Genomic DNA, 16795 nt, shown 5'->3' with positions numbered 1-16795 from the left:
GGTTGTGGTCTAACTGCCAACTCTCAAGCACTTTAATCGAGTTTCTCATATTGAAATCTATATTGGGATATTGTGACTATTGTTATTCATCTATATTCAATTGGTATGCTCTGATGCTTTATATAGTGCATTTGGTACCTAGTAAAAATTTAGCCCCATTGAACTATATAAAACATAATAGTACATACCAATCGATTGCACACAAATAACAGTAATTATTTTATTCCAAGAGAATGTTTGATACAATGAATGTAGAACAGGGAGGGCCTTGCACTGATCAGACTCCCATATGAGAAACTTATTTGAAGTGCACGATGGTTGTTGGTTAGACTACAACCATTAGTAACTACTTACAATGATCTCAAGTCATAACAACTACCCTAAGACAACAAATAACTAACAACATAGTTGGCAAAACAAATACTAACAAATTAATAGATTCAAATAGACTAATGACAAGGTATAAATTTAATGATAGAAAATAGGATTCCACCCCAAAAATTGTAGAAATCCAATGTGCCAGTGTATGTACAACAAATACTGAAACAACACATCTGTAAACCACCCAAAAATAGGAAATATTTCATGTTGGAATAAATATGAGTAAAATTCAATCAATTATAGATGATTTAAACAAGGGAGGATGTAATATTATTCTATTTCTTCAGAATAGTAAGATTACTGAGAACCTATTAAGCTAGAAAAGTGCAATATAATATCATAGCAGAACAGAAAGGTAGTGCATTAATAAATAAAGGAAATTCAGCATCTAACAAATTAGGCATTTAGGGTATGTATAAACCATTGCAATGGATCTAAAGAATGGGTTCACTACTAGCATTAAGAAGAGCACAGAAAAACATCAAAAAGTGCAAATGTAAGAGAGATCTTATAAAGATCAAATTTGTTCTGTATTGCTAGAAAAGCATTTTGTGCATTTATAAATAGAAAAATACATCTAATCCATAACCAGACATCATTATTTGAAGCTATCCCACAAATGGGATAGCATTATGTTGACAGACATGTTCACAATAAGACAAATGACATGTATGCAATAGAACAGAAACTAAATATTTTTTGTTACATTCCACCATAATGTTTAAGTTGTTTTCCCAATCCTTAGATGTCCTCTAAGCTTCTCATATTTCTCCCTGCTAGATGCTTTTGTCCTTACATCTGCAGGTTGATCATGTATTAGACAATAAATCAACTTTGCCAACTTGTCCGTACCTTTCCTCATATGGGGTGATGATGAGATTCAATGTATTTCATTCAAACACTGAAAAGTGGATCTTTGATGAGATGAACTGTACTTGGGTTGTAAGAGATCAATGGTGTAGAATGAGCATGTTCCAATTGTATGTCAGAGAAAATTATTCTGAACTGAATTGCTTCACATGTAGCTGCAATAGCTGCTTTCTATTCAACATTAACAGACAAAAGAATAATTGGTACCTCTTCCTTAATTAACAATAAAATTACTTCAAAAGTTTAAATATACATCCAAGTGTTGATTTCCTCTCCTTCACATTTCCAGTGCAGTCTGAATGAGCAAGAAACTTCAAGTAGAAGTTCTTGCATTTTAGGCACTTAAGCCCAATATTGTGTTCCCTTACAAACCATTCCAACAACACAGCAAATGTCAGCACTACTCATAATAAAATATATTCGACTTCCTACAAAATTCCCTATATAGGGTTCCATTTTAAACTTTCCATATATTTGATGTAGGTTGACACCCATTTCAACCAATATAACCAATATCTTACCTGCAGGCTTTCGTTTTGATTAGAGACTAGTGTTAGGGAAAAGCCCTAAGGACCCCAGATTTGTTATCTGGATGCTATGGTCATATTAATCATAATTTAGAATTATAAGTGTAGCGTAGAAATTAGGATTCATCAAAAGATAAGTAGATCAAATCAAAACACAAGACATGAATAACTCAATCAAAGAAATACTCATTGCAATGAACCTAATCACAATGCACATTCAATAGAGGTATGGAAACAAAGCATTCAAAAGAAAACATTAAGCAAACCAGATTCAAGATTGAATACTCCTTCCATGCGGCTCCATTGTTGTTCTTTCCTCTTCAATAGTTTTGTGGATCTCACCTACAAGTGCTCACACAATTGAAAGCAAAAAGCTCAAGAGTACTAGAACTAAAATTTGATAGTTTGACAGCAATTCGGATTTCAAGAAGTAATTGAAGGGGTTGATTGAAGAAAAATTATCCAATTTATAGAGAAATTGGAGAAGTGACAAGATTGGCATGATGCAATTCAAATGGAAATTGCAAATCAATATGACAAATTATGACAAATTATGCACTTTCCATGCACAATTTGATTGATTGACAATTTGATGACAAATTATGACACATTTTATGTCAAAATTGATTGATTATCAATTATGACAATTTCATGACAAATTGAAATGCCACTCCCATAGAATTAGGAGATGAAATAGGAGGGAAAAAGAATTAGAAATTTGAAAATTAGGAAATTGAAATTGATGACCAATTAGGAAATTGGAATTAGAAATTGATGAAAAATAGGATTTAGTGAATTAGTGAATTAATTAATAATTTTTCATTTATTAATCAATTCACAAAGAAGAATAATTAGCCAATTAAATAAAGATTTAATTGTAATAAGAAAACTTAGGATTAACAAGTAATTTAGTAATCCTAGAGGAAGAAATGGCGAATTAGGTTAAATGACTAAATCATAAAACCCTAGAAGACGAATTAGAAATGCGAAAATGACAATTAGGTCTTGATTAAAGATAATTAATGTCATGATTTGATTTTGATAAATGACCAATGCGACAAAATGATTTGATTCGAGAAAATGCGCCAATTGACGAGGAACAATAACAAATTGATCCAAATTGACATAATTGAGATAGATAACGATCGATGACAAATTGGTCGTAAAATGACAAAATCGACAAGAGGACAAGGATCGACAACAAAATGGATTGCAAGATGACAAGATAATGACCACAATCGATGACAAATCGATCGCAAGATGACAAGATCGAACAATGACAACGATCGATGACAAATCGATCGCATGATGACAAGATTGAAAAGAGGACAAAACCCTAATTAGGATTGACGATGTCCAAAATGATAAGATTGATGATACGATTGGTAAGATTGACAGGATTGATGATAAGATTGATCCAAATCATGACTGGATAGTGTTGTTGACAAGACCAAATTTGAGGACGAGATGATTGAAGAATGTAGAAGAATGACTCGATGCTCGCAAATGATAAAGACCAAGTGCGTGACATAGGAGAAATGTTAATGCGACGCAAAAACCTAAAATGAGGCAATGCGCAAATGTTAAAGTATGACCTCGCAAGCGTTGACCATTTTTGGGTGTCTACATTTTGCCCCTCTTTGAGACAATGCGATTCTGAGCGTTGTTTCAAAGAACAATAGCTAAATGCCCCAGACAATAATAATGACAGATGCATGCCCCCTCGAGGAATTGGCCGGAAACATGCGGAAAAGAGGCCAATTGATCGATAAAAATGACAGGATTGAACGGACTGACAATCGGAGATCGGATGCATGAAGGACAAAAAATTTAAGGTGCACAAGACCGCGACCAACATAAGATGGAGAGGATGCACGTCCATCTATGCAATGACAAAGAGCTATAAATGGGACCAAGAGGGTGAAAATGACTCATTTGCAGTAGCTAAAGAGGAGGATTTGTTGCTCTAAACAAGGACACTTGCAGACAGATGGCGAACATTCCAACGGCGGATCGCCTTGGAGAACGTGTATGCACATTCAGACGACCAGAGGATGCAGGAGCAGCGGTATGTATCTCAAAAACCCATGTTTTGAATTTCATGAATTTTGATGGCTTACGGGACATTGCGGGGCCCACAGAAGATACCAAAATGGACATCTGCGCTTGTGTCATCTAAACCTGCGCTTGTGTATGCTGTTCTGCGCTTGTGTAGGAAGACACAAGCGCAATTCACCTGACACAAGCGCAATTTAGATTACACAAGCGCAAGAGTTGAAAAATGACTCACTTTTGATTGGAAATGGCATGCAAATGACCTGACAAGGGGGGAAATGGGTAGGATAGGCCAATGTAGATGAAAAACACCCCAATTTGGACATGAAAATGAGGAAATGCAACCCATAGGAGCAAACCCTAAAACTGACAAAATGATGCCCCGATTGTGATGCAGAGTCGACAATATCCATTGATCGCACGGGAGAATCGACCGGACTGTTTCATGCTACGACATAGACTCAGGAGCACAGAGAGAGACACATTAGCTGGACTGAGATTGGTGAGGAGAGACTGTACTGGAGGACACTATATGAGGGTGCAGTTCCACCGAAGCGGAGAGCACCTTCATATCGGGCACGATCGAGGACAGAGAGCAGGTCACGCTCTCGGAGGACATTGAGCAGCATAGGAGTGAGTGGATCGATGAGACCACCACAGCCAGGACCAGGAGGGACATCATCTGCGAGACATGGCAGGGATGAGGAGGACAGAGGGAGCACCCAGTGACAGAGGCACGTGCTCCATATGACAGACAGTGGACATCATGTAGTTTGCCATTATGTAGTCAGCCTGCGGGCCATACTTAGGACAAACAGTCCGATTTTGTACTCCGACATTATGATGATATGTGATATGATAGGCATCGATATGATGGATGCAATATGTTATGACTGATGTAGTGATTTTGCTATATATGGATGACTTATGCACTTTGTATGAACATGTATGAATGTATGTTTATGTATTTTTTTGAGACATTTATGAAATGAAATGGATAAAAATGCTTGATGTGATATACGTGATGGAATGCAAATGTACTAACCACATGAATGCAGGATGCAGTATATGTGCGTGGATATCGGAGCACTAGACCGAACTGACTATCCGACCGGACGGAAGAAGTGTTAGTAAGAAGAAATAAGACAGAGGACAATTAGAGATGATGAAAATTTGCTTTCAGTAATGCACTTTGTAGGTGAGAACCTTTATTTTTATTTAGCAAAATGGATGCGTAGCATCATGGCATTGAAGGCCAGAGCTGAAATGCAACCCGATTTGCGAAAGACAGACACAGCATAAACAAACGACAATCACAATCAAAAAAGAAAAGGATCATGAACCATCCCGGTCACTCTAAATCACTCGGTGACATCATCGAGCAACATAGGAACATGATCGAAGCCAAAGATAAATCAATAAGAAGATAAGACTCACAAATTCAAGCAAATCAAACAAACATCTTGATCTTCATTGTCAAAAGTTGAACGTGCTGATAGGACGATCATGCTGTCTGGTTTCAGGAAATGTGGTACCCCGTCTAAGACAGGACACAGTCTGGTTTCGAGTATACCACACCCTGTATAAGACCCATGATAATGTGACAAGGACAAATGATTTTCGATGCTGATATTCGATTGATATGACAATTTTGATCAGGTTGGAATGTCTGAGTTGATTGAAAAGGTTCATCTGGTTAAAGCATGATTTCATTAAAGCACAGTGTTTGATTGCAAGTGTCATTGGAGGAATGCTCAGTGATATGTCGATGCACAAAAGGGATAATTATTGCAAAAATGCATGTTTTTAGTTTTTGGAGTTTTTACACTTTTTTTGTGTTCTTTTTTTCAGGACTTTATATGACTTTTTAGGGATTTTTTCAGGACATTATATGATTTTTTTTGGATTTTTTCAAGACATTTTTCAATTTTTATGAGATTTTTTCAGGACTTTTTTCAATTTTTATGAATTTATTTTAGGACGTTTTTGAGATTTTTTGGATTTTTTCAGGACATTTTGCCATTTTTATGGATTTTTTCAGGACATTTTTCGATTTTTTTGTGTATTATTTCAGGACATTTTTCAATTGTTATGAATTTATTTCAGGACGTTTTTGAGATTTTTTGGATTTTTTCAGGACATTTTGCCATTTTTATGGATTTTTTCAGGACATTTTTCGATTTTTTGTGTATTATTTCAGGACATTTTTCAATTGTTATGAATTTATTTCAGGACGTTTTGAGATTTTTTTGGATTTTTTCAGGACATTATTTGATTTTTTTTTTTTGGAAATTTTTCAAATTTTTGCCCCTAGTGTCTAGCAAGGCAAGGAATATGACAGGTGAATAAATAGGCTTGCCGAAATGATGGTGGATAGAGGGAAGACAAAGGCCTTTATTATGGAGACAATATGGATGCAATTTTCAAGGGCTATTGCGTGATGGGACAAGAGACTGGATATGACAATGTAAATCAGTGACAGGGCATGAGGGACATATCAAGAGGTTTTTGAAACCATGTTTAAATTTTTGTGTCCTTATGTCAGATCAAGATCAAGGAATGAAGCAGAGTGTATGGATAGTGATAAGATATGGACAGGATAAGCAAGACCAAGAATGGATAAGGGACATGGACTGAAGGTCGGGATTGGCTAAGGGATAGTGGTAGAAAGTCACAATAAGCCAGGGAATATGGATGAAAGGTTTTAATAAGCAAATGGATAAAGACCAAAAGCTATGATAGACTGAAAGCTGCAAACAAGATACATGATGCTCATGACGATCGTCAGCCTTGTCAAGATCAAAGGTGGAAAGGGAAATTGGACATGAGTGACAATAGGATATGAAGGGTAATGACATGGTATGATAGGATAATGAAGGGCAATAGGATATGAAGGAAGAGATCTGCCCCCAAGTGTGGTGTGCAAGAAGTCCATAGATTACACATGACGCCTGTTTGCCAGGTTTTCATCATGGTACTTGCCCAAGGCGCCTGTTTGCCAGGTTTTCACCAGTGGACGAATTATTTTTCTTTATTTTTTTTTTCTTTTGTCTTTTTTTTTTTCACTTTTTTTTTCTTTTTTTGTATTTTTGACTTTTTCAGAAGAAGATGGACACATGATAGGGGATGGAAGAAGGACTCAAGCGTCTTTTTTTTTTGGATAGTAGCCTTGAGAAGAATGGACCATGACCTTTAAAAGTATGCTCAAAGACGTTGGTAGGATAAGGACATGGACAATGAGATGAAACTAAGGCAAGGATTTACGCAAAGGATTGGATCAAAGGGATGGAAGGATGGAAAATATGCATTGGATAATGGATAGGGTATTGGAAGAACTGGGTTGGAGTGGATGAAAATGAAGGCAAGATCAACCTTGGCACACACCTTGAGGGGTGATGGATTGATGGAGGAAAGATGTATTTTGGATATTGAGATTTTGATGGAGGAAAGGATAGTGATTTTGGGACATAAGGGCCCAAAATGGATGAAGGAGGTGGTGGAGGAATAGACTTGGATGATTTGGATGGAGGAACAACAATTTTGGATGCCAAGTTGGATGTTTCTTTTTGTGCTTCAAGGAGCTTCTTAGGGATCCACATGGTTTTTGATTTTTCATGCTTTTGTGGTTCCTTGGAGTGCATTGCTTGCACAAGGGATTTAGGAACCCATATATATTTTGACTTTGCTTGATTTTGCTCAGTGGGCCTTTGTGGCCTTTTTGATTTTTCTTTTTCTTTATAGATCATATTTTTCTTTGTTTTGACATGTCGATTATATTGGACATGTTGATCCTTGAATACATGTGGATTGCTAGACTTATGACTTTTATGCTTGGCATCCAAATTGCTTGGAGGAGGGAATGAATGTCGGTGTGGATGGGAATGATATGGAGGCTCGTGGGATTGATGGAAAGTTCTCCAAGATGTGTGCCTTTGCTGATGTTGCATAGGAGATGGAGGGATATAGGGACCTAGAATGGATGGAAGCGATGATGGAGAAGGTGGACATTTGGATTTTGACTTTGAAGGGATACCAACGCCTTGAGTGTGAGCTCTGTAGCCATGACCATTAGTATACTCTTTAACATGGAGAGATTCTTGCTTATGGAGATCTACTCCTTTGCCTTTATCAATATTTTGACTTGTAGGATACTCTTTTCTTTGGGAAGAAGACGCGAGTTCATTATGAGGTGGATGTGATATGAGAGAAATAATGAGATCTTGAAGTGGATCGGATTGGACCAAAGTGGAAGAACCCATTGTTAATGTCAGGGGTTCATGAACATCTTGCACTGCCACGTTAGAATCATGAGGGGGATTAGGATCATGAGGGGGACTAGGATTGTGTAGTAGACATGGTTCAATGATAGGCTCTTCAAGAGATGGAATGGAAGAAATAATGGGATCGTCAAAAGAAATGCAATCTTGGAGTGGATATGCGGGATTAGGACGTGGAGATGGAGGGACAAGTGGATCTTGTGGAGGATCTGAAGGAATGATTTGATCTTGACAAGGAGGAAGATCATTGGAATCTTCTTTAAAGGTGCTTTGCTCTTGACTTTCAATGGGATCATCAGAAAGGATGGAAGGGATATCTTGATCTTTCTGAGGAAGTGGAATGTCAATGGGATTTGAAAGGACATCATGTTCATGAAATGGAATGGGATCCTTTGGGATTGGATGGACTAGGATATCTTGATCTTGCTCGGGGAGTGTAATGTCAATAGGACTTTGGATAGGATGGACAAGAATAGGGGAATCATCATGAGTGTCTGGGAGGATGAGATCCTGGTCAACAATTGGATGGGATGATAAGGTTTTGGGATCTTGATCTTGATTTTCTTTAGGACTCATTTCTTCATGCTCTAAATTATCCTCTTGACATGGAGTTGGACTTTGAATATGCATGGGGGATTTTGGCAAGGGATTAATGCTTTGGCATGAAGGAAAGGCAATTTGAACATTTGTAAGATCAGACATTCCAATCGTAAAGCTTTCTTGCATCTTAGATTTGGATCCACTTTTTGGTATTCGAGGAATCACTTCTTGTTGAGGGACACCTGTCATCAACATTTTTGTGGCCTTCATTTGATCTGGTGTTAAAGGTGTTGCATTAAACAATGGATTGTTTATTATTTTGAGTGTGGACTTTTGAGGAATAGTCACTGTCAATGCCTTTGAAGCACGTTTACTCATCAAGGTGGGTTGGGTTTCTTGTTGCACATGTTCTTCATTTGGATGTAGAGAGAAACCTAAAAACTCACCGCCTTGTTGTTTTTGCACATTAATTTGCTTACTTGAGGAGGTCACATTACTCATCATGTCAAGATATTTTTGTGGGAACCTCTTAAAGAGCTTATTCAAGAATTTATCCATCTTTTTTGTCAACTTTGGATCCTTAAGGTACATAACAACATCATCAGAGACATCGAAATCGGATGAAGAGTCTGGTTGGACATTTGGATTTGTTTCTTGGTGAATGCCTTGATCTGAACCAAATCCTTGAGATAGAGTTGGTTCTTCATACAATGTTTGTATTTCATGTTGCAAGCTGGACTGATTCCAATTGAAAGGTGCATTTCCTGGTTTCATTGGTACAAATAGTGGTCCATATAATGGTGGTGGTCCAAGTTGAACCATTCCATATGGTGGTAGAGATGTGTTTGATGAACCTTCAACTTGCATTGTTTGACTAGTTTGAAACTGCGAATTTGATATGTTATCCATGGATTGATACATTGGTTCACTCATCTTCTTAGATCTTGATCTTGTCTCAACAGGCATGTCACTTATGCAAATGCAATTTTTTTTGGAATTTTTCAAAGACAATATATGATATGTAACTAAATGCAAACTAAATATATGAAAATGCAATCTATGTTTTTGGTTGTTTTTGAAGATTTTGACAAACTTTTGAATGCAAATCTAAAAGAGACCCTTAGGAAATTGAAATGATACCTAGACCTCAAAGGACAAAAGGACCAAGTGACAAAAGGACAAATTGACAATGTCTCACCTATATGCTTGGATACTAAGCTAGGTTTGACGAAATGATATTGATGACAAACAGGACAAAAGACTTGATGAGGTCTAGACTTCTTAACAATGACTTAGGGTTTACCAAAGATTTGGATTGCTCAAGTATGACAAGACCTAGGTTTGATACTATATGCAAAAGGATAATTAATATGCAAATGATCTTAATATGATATGATAAAGACTTAGGTTTAATGAAGAGACTTGGGATATGCAAATGCAAATGTATGACAATGTCCACCTAAGATGAAACCTAAGGTTTAATTATGAAATGATATTGCTCTTATGCAAGAGGACATATGCAAATGATCTTATTATGATATGACAATGACTTAGGCTTAATGAAGAGACTTGAGATATGCAAATGCCAATGTATGACAATGTCCACCTAAGATGAAACCTAGGGTTTAATTATGAAATGATATTACTCTTATGCAAGAGGACATATGCAAATGGATGACTTTTATTGATATGCAAAAGAAGTATGACTTAGGTGAATCCTAACTTTGATACTTGATAATGAACTTGCAAAATGCAAACTAGGATGAACCTAAATGCAAGTGACATAAGAGTTGAGACAAGTTTTTGACCAATGTTGGACAACCATGCTTGAAGTATGATCTTTGAATCTTGTTGAATGTTTGTTGGATGAATGTCTTTGGTGTTTGATCTTATGTTATATCAATGTGTTTTGCTTTTGAAATGGGATAACATTCAACTTTTGACAATCAAAGAATACAAGATGTTATAACTTAGACTCAAGACAATCATGCTCATTTCCACATTCCCTAGGGTAGGCAAAGACATTAGGTACTTGAGAGGTAGACTCATTATGGGATTCAAGGAGAATACATAGATGCTTGACCCCACGGGCTCCCCTCCACGGCACTCACTTCTCAGGGCAGCCAAGCATCAGTCCCCATGGAATCTCCCCATGGCGAACTTAGTATCTCTTCCAAGTATCCGAATTTGTCCTTCTCAAGCAACTAGAAGGGTTTTTGGCCTCTAAAAACAAGGTATGTAGTAAGGATTTCTGTTAAGCATTACTCCTTGATGTCATGCAAGCATGATTGAGACATTAAGCCCATCAAGATACCAACAAATGTAGTCACGCAAGCGCGATTTAGACCAAGAGGCCCTACTTAGATGTTGATATGAGAAAGAGTTTCAAGGGGCATCACTTCCCAAGTAACTACAATTCCCACGTAACACTTCCTTCAAAGCTTTCGCTGATCGGGTATTTTTTTATAGTGAGTTAGAATGCCAAGGAATTCTAGCCGTACTCACTTTGGGTCGTTCCCTTCTCACGATTATCACTCGCTTGCTAAAGCAAAGTGGTCGGGAAGGCAGGCCCTCTAATGGAGACAAACAATCAACAACACAAGCATGGTATTGAAGATCTGGATTTCTGATCACCCTATAAAGGATGAGAGCATACTCTCCTACTCCAATGTCATACTTAGAAAACAAAGCAAACAAGGGTTCATTTCCAACCTATTTAAAAAAATCACTAAGTGCCTAATTAGAAAACTCAAACACACAATTTGGTTATTTCTCCAAGGCAACCTGCAAAACACATGTCAGAAGTTTAATTTGTAGTCTTTGACCATCGAATCTGCATAACACACGTTAGTAATTTGATTTTTAGTCTTTGTCATGCGTACGCCAAGATCCTGCACCAACAATTAGTACCAAAATCCAAAACACAGATGATCTGATTTATGAAAACTATCAAAATTTCAGTCCACTTCGAGAAGGCATAACTTTCTCATCCTAGCTCCAAATTACAAACCGTTTGATGCGTTGGAAAGGTATTCAAATAATCTAGAACCAAATTTCGGAAACATCAATGATGTCTCATCATGTTTACGGGCACCATATTTGTCCAGAAATGCACCGAAGACCCTCAAAATTGCAATTTACTAAAACATATAAAATTTTTCAAGTAAAAACTGCATTTTTCACCTCTGTTCTGGACTTTACACAGGCGCAGAAGTCATGACACAGGCGCAAGATGTCTGACACAAGCGCAGAATGTCTTAACACAGGCGCAAGACTTTTCAACACAGGCGCAAGATGCTTCACACAAGCGCAGAAGTGTCCAGAATGCACTGCACGGCCCTGTTTTTGAGTTTTTTGACCTGCAAATCAGCTTAGAAGCACTCCAAAACACAGTAAGATGGTTAGAAGGTTAGTATTTCACGTCAGGTTCACCAGTTAATGTAGCGTAGAAATTAGGATTCATCAAAAGATAAGTAGATCAAATCAAAACACAAGACATGAATAACTCAATCAAAGAAATACTCATTGCAATGAACCTAATCACAATGCACATTCAATAGAGGTATGGAAACAAAGCATTCAAAAGAAAACATTAAGCAAACCAGATTCAAGATTGAATACTCCTTCCATGCGGCTCCATTGTTGTTCTTTCCTCTTCAATAGTTTTGTGGATCTCACCTACAAGTGCTCACACAATTGAAAGCAAAAAGCTCAAGAGTACTAGAACTAAAATTTGATAGTTTGACAGCAATTCGGATTTCAAGAAGTAATTGAAGGGGTTGATTGAAGAAAAATTATCCAATTTATAGAGAAATTGGAGAAGTGACAAGATTGGCATGATGCAATTCAAATGGAAATTGCAAATCAATATGACAAATTATGACAAATTATGCACTTTCCATGCACAATTTGATTGATTGACAATTTGATGACAAATTATGACACATTTTATGTCAAAATTGATTGATTATCAATTATGACAATTTCATGACAAATTGAAATGCCACTCCCATAGAATTAGGAGATGAAATAGGAGGGAAAAAGAATTAGAAATTTGAAAATTAGGAAATTGAAATTGATGACCAATTAGGAAATTGGAATTAGAAATTGATGAAAAATAGGATTTAGTGAATTAGTGAATTAATTAATAATTTTTCATTTATTAATCAATTCACAAAGAAGAATAATTAGCCAATTAAATAAAGATTTAATTGTAATAAGAAAACTTAGGATTAACAAGTAATTTAGTAATCCTAGAGGAAGAAATGGCGAATTAGGTTAAATGACTAAATCATAAAACCCTAGAAGACGAATTAGAAATGCGAAAATGACAATTAGGTCTTGATTAAAGATAATTAATGTCATGATTTGATTTTGATAAATGACCAATGCGACAAAATGATTTGATTCGAGAAAATGCGCCAATTGACGAGGAACAATAACAAATTGATCCAAATTGACATAATTGAGATAGATAACGATCGATGACAAATTGGTCGTAAAATGACAAAATCGACAAGAGGACAAGGATCGACAACAAAATGGATTGCAAGATGACAAGATAATGACCACAATCGATGACAAATCGATCGCAAGATGACAAGATCGAACAATGACAACGATCGATGACAAATCGATCGCATGATGACAAGATTGAAAAGAGGACAAAACCCTAATTAGGATTGACGATGTCCAAAATGATAAGATTGATGATACGATTGGTAAGATTGACAGGATTGATGATAAGATTGATCCAAATCATGACTGGATAGTGTTGTTGACAAGACCAAATTTGAGGACGAGATGATTGAAGAATGTAGAAGAATGACTCGATGCTCGCAAATGATAAAGACCAAGTGCGTGACATAGGAGAAATGTTAATGCGACGCAAAAACCTAAAATGAGGCAATGCGCAAATGTTAAAGTATGACCTCGCAAGCGTTGACCATTTTTGGGTGTCTACAATAAGTTTTGGCTTGACTATATTATACATTCTGACTGACAATTACTTTAGTTAAAAAAAATATCATGCTAAATGCTTCATTCAGATTACAATGCAAGGCAACATCCTTGGATTAATGATCTAAGACCAATGCTTGTGTTGATTCTATATAGAATAGAGTATCTAGATTAATATTTGTTTGGATTCAAGATTTTAGAGTATGGGATCAGAATAGTAACTCAGACAAATGTTTTCAAACTAATGTTCAGAATTATATTTCAGATTATTTTATGAATTTGCAGATTTCTAACTTGACATGGCCAAATCAAGTAGGAGGGATATTCAATTTCATGGAAAATCATTGCTGACTAGTGATAGTCTATAAGTGAACTAACAAGGCAAAAATTGAGAGGCCATATGTAGTCACAATGACCAAAAGAGAACCTGATTGCTTAAACCAACCGGTGTAGGCAAAAATCAAAGATAATAAACCTAGTGTAGATGAACCAGGATCATTGAGAGAAATCATGAGGACAAAGGTGCATGAGGAAGTTATTGTAAAACAATAGGAAACAAGTCAGTATTTTGCAGAAAGAAGTGTTGATGGGGAAGTTTGCACTTCTCTCAACACAGAATAAAATATACAGAGTATATCCTATTCTCTCTTGAATAAGGAAATCTCATATGCTGTAAGACTTGATCAAATGAGATGACCTCAAGGTTCCAAATGTCAGGTCTTGTCTATACTTAAGATAACTCAATGATGATTTGATTTGCTGGTAATCACAAAGGGATTTGCGCATCTAACAAGCTAGTTTGCATCTGATATGGCGATCTAATTGACGCTTCGATTCTCAAACTGGTTAAATAAAGAGCAAAGATATAGGGTTTAGAGAATCTAGGGACAATGATAGTAATGGCTGATGTTGCAGATAGATATATTTCTCACATAAAACTGATTCCTGCTTAACCACTGATTCCTGCTTAACCACTGATTCCTGCTTAACCAGAAATAAACCCACAATGCCACAAGAATAGTGCAATCTCCAAAGAAATAAAAGATTTTCAGATCATGGACATGCATTAAGTACCCAATTCTGGTGCAACTCAAATAAACATCCACAATTAAACTAATAGCAATAATAGACTCAGACTAACCACGCACAGAGACTTACGATCAACAAATCCCCAATGGTATGAACCAAAACTCGATCAAATATCCTCACACTTCACCATTAGAATCAATGAACTTTAAATAACTTGATGAAAGAAACCATTCAATTAGGTGAAGACAGCTGGTAAAACACGATACTTCAATGCTTTATTCATTTGCTTCATCTGCTGGTACAACAATCTTTGTTTAGCAATTCCTATTCTACTTCTAAATCTACTTGTTGGCTGCTGCTCTCTCTAATCTAGTTCTAATTATCCTTCTCAATTGAGAGAGGCACAAGCCTTTTATAGATATTACATTTTACATCATTGGCCAGGATTTAATCCATTCAATAGCCCAAATCTACCTTCTAGAAACCCTAGACAACCTCATTTAATAATTTATACTAAATCTTAACCACCCTCTAACAACCCACTACAGGGCGAAAGTTACATGCCTTCCAAGGCAAAATAACAACATTTTGACACAAAAGGACAAAATTGCCAACTACATAAATAACTAACCTTCTTGGGATAATAATAATATTTGGCTTTATAATATTGCTTTAATTTAGCCTAAATATTATTATTTTACAATAAATTAATCCCCTTTTTACAATAAATCATTTTCAACTCATATCCAGCTGTCAACTTTCTGTTTCTGTATGTTTCATTGCAGCATCTCTCTAGAATCAATCACTGAATAGTGATCCCCACTACTTCATCACTGGCTCTTCCACATGTTCTTCATTGACAACGTTTGTAGATTGCTCCATCAAAGTCATTTTTGTGAGCATGTTACTCTCAATCTTCCTTAGGAAGACATCATCTTCAGAATTTTGATCTTCTCCTTCTCCATTTCAACTCAATAATCTTGTAGCACACCTGGAAACAATATCTGGAAGTCTTCAGATTATTGGCTTCTCTGAATGATTCATCTTCCTTAGCTCTCCTTTGAGATGTCATTCGTCCTAGCTCCTTTTGCTTTATCACAATCATATCTTCAACTTGTGTTCTGGATTTCCCCTCTTGTTGCTCCATTGGTGGTATGGATCTGCAAGGACAAAAAAACTTTATTATCTCAAGGGTTTCTAGGGCTAGTACTTCAAATGCCCTTCCTATTTGACCCACGATTGAATTCGTTTTCTCATTTCCCTTTTTAAGCACACTTAATTGGACTTCACCACTCAGCTGCCTCATTTTCGGAAGGATCTCATTTTGATGGCAATGTAATTCATGGACAAGGCTTGCATTCGTAGCCCTTTAGCATTTAGAATTTCAATTGGAGACTCTCCACTTGGTTGATTGACTAGGTCATTGAACTTGATTTTAGCCTTAAGAAGATCATGTGCTCTGACCTCTCAAAATTGAAAAAGGGCCATGAAACTTGAACCAATTGACTTGCACTTTGCTGTTCCGTGAATTCTGTCCTAACCTTGAACTGTGGAACATATTTAGGAATCAAGACACATAGAATGCCCTTTTGAATTTTCAGTCTTTAATCCATTGTCTCAGTATGCTGCTAATAGATTGGTTGTTGTGTGCAACTTGGACCTAAGACAACTTCTAGGATCTTCATGATGATTTAGACCAAAACTCGGACTGTGGAAGGCAGACAAGATTCTGGATCAAACTCGGAGTTGACAAGTTTCAGGATTAGTACTTTATTCGTCCTTTGTGTGCTATCGGCCATATTTGGAAGTGGAACTCAGGTTATGGGGCAGAATTTGGCGCAAGGAAACCTTTTAGGAATACCACTTATTCCTATTCTGACTGCAATTACCAAATTTGGGTATGAAAACTTCAAATTTGAGGGTAAACTCGGTACATGGAAGGGTTTTAGGATTTAGCTTATTCCTGATGCTAGTACTGAATTTGCAGAATGAAGGGGCAGAATTTGGTGTTGGGAAAGATTTTGGGAATGGAGACTTATTCCTATTTTGTGTTCAACCACCAAATTTAACCGTGAAGGGGCATACTTGAGCTGAAACTTGGTACTAGGAAACTTTTTAGGATTAAACTTAATCCTGGTTTTGGTGCTTGGTCCAAGT

General features: G+C 36.6%; 1 protein-coding gene across 4 annotated transcripts in view; it reads right to left on the bottom strand.

Annotated features, from left to right (window-relative positions):
• Positions 1 to 16795, bottom strand: part of LOC131045343 (zinc finger CCCH domain-containing protein 13) — a 194320-nt gene that overhangs the window by 65742 nt on the left and 111783 nt on the right. The gene's annotated exons all lie outside the window — the stretch shown is intronic.

The sequence above is a fragment of the Cryptomeria japonica genome, chromosome 8, assembly GCF_030272615.1.
Source record: "Cryptomeria japonica chromosome 8, Sugi_1.0, whole genome shotgun sequence".
Classification (NCBI taxonomy): domain Eukaryota; kingdom Viridiplantae; phylum Streptophyta; class Pinopsida; order Cupressales; family Cupressaceae; genus Cryptomeria; species Cryptomeria japonica.
This window is presented reverse-complemented; position numbering and strand designations above follow the sequence as displayed.